Raw genomic sequence first — 1,568 nt, forward strand, 5'->3', positions numbered from 1 at the left:
GGTGATAAATTTGAAATACCTCAATTGCATTAATAAAAGAAAATCAATCTAAACATAAAGAGTTCATAAACTAAATTGATAAAATAAATAAAAGGAACATTGAACCTGTGATTGCAGAAGATGAAATCCTAATCCTAATATAAATCCTAATCCTAAGAGAGAAGAGAGAACCTCTCTCTCTAAAACTACATCTAATAACCTAAAATTGTGAATATGAAAAGCTTGCTTAATGAATGAATGGGTTCCTCCACTTTATAACCTCTAATCTGTGTTTTCATGGCCAAAAACTGGGTCAAAAATAGCCCAAAAATTGCCCCCAGTGATTTCTGGTTCGTACAGGTTGCTGCAAAGTCACGCGGAAGCGTCGTCCACGCGTTAGCGTGGATTGTGTTTTTGCCAGGTCACGCGTTCGCGTGATCCACGCGTTTGCGTCACCTGGCTTCAAGGCAACTATGACAAATTATATATCGTTGCGAAGCCCCAAACGTTAGCTTTCCAATACAACTAAAACCGCATCATTTGGACCTCTGTAGCTCAAGTTATGATAAATTTAGTGCGAGAGGGTCAGGCTGGACAGCTTAGCAATTTCTTCAACTTCTTGTATTCCTTCCACTTTTGAATGCTTCCTTTCCATCCTCTGAGTCATTCATGCCGTGTAATCTCTGAAAATACTTAACACACATATCATGGCATCGAATGGAACAAGAGATGATTAAAATTAGCTAAATTAAAGACTCTAGGAAGCAAGTTTTCAATTATAGAACAAATTCTGGGAAGGAATTGTAAAACCATGCAAATAGTATGAATAAGTGTGCAAAGGCTTGATAAAAACCACTCAATTGAGTATAAGATAAACCATAAAATAGTGATTTATTAGAGGTGCTCAGAGTTCTTAAGCACACTCTTTTTGCTTTGGATCACAACTTTAACCACTCTGTCTCAAGCTTTTCACTTGACACCTTCACGCCACAAGCATATGGTTAGAGATAGCTTGATTTTAGCCGCTTAGGCCAGAATTTTATTCTTTTGGGCCCTCCTATCCATTAATGTTCAAAGCCTTGGATCCTTTTTATCCTTTGCTTTTTAGTTTGAAGGGTTATTGGCTTTTTCTGCTTGCTTTTCTTTTTTTTTTTCTTTTTTTCTTTATTCTATATAATTTTTTTCGCAAGCTTCGTGTTTTTCACTGCTTTTTCTTGCTTCAAGAATCATTTTTATGATTTTTCAGATTATCAATAACATTTCTCCTTTTTCATCATTCTTTCAAGAGCCAACAATTTTAACATTCATAAACTTCACTATCAAAAATATGTACTGTTCAAGTCATGCATTCAGAATCACAGAAAGTACCACCACATCTAAGTAAATAAGACTATTCTAAAAGTTAAACTCAAATTCTCATGCACTACATCTGCTCTTCTTTCTTTTTGTTTTCAAACTCAGTGGGCAATACATGAGACATTTTTCAGAATTTAAAGCACTTAACAGAAAATTAAACTAGGACCTATGAATCTACTAATAAAGGATCATGCATAAACAAAAAGAAGTAGCAGGAAACCGGAACATAACAT

This window comes from Arachis hypogaea, chromosome 19 (assembly GCF_003086295.3).
Source record: "Arachis hypogaea cultivar Tifrunner chromosome 19, arahy.Tifrunner.gnm2.J5K5, whole genome shotgun sequence".
Lineage (NCBI taxonomy): Eukaryota > Viridiplantae > Streptophyta > Magnoliopsida > Fabales > Fabaceae > Arachis > Arachis hypogaea.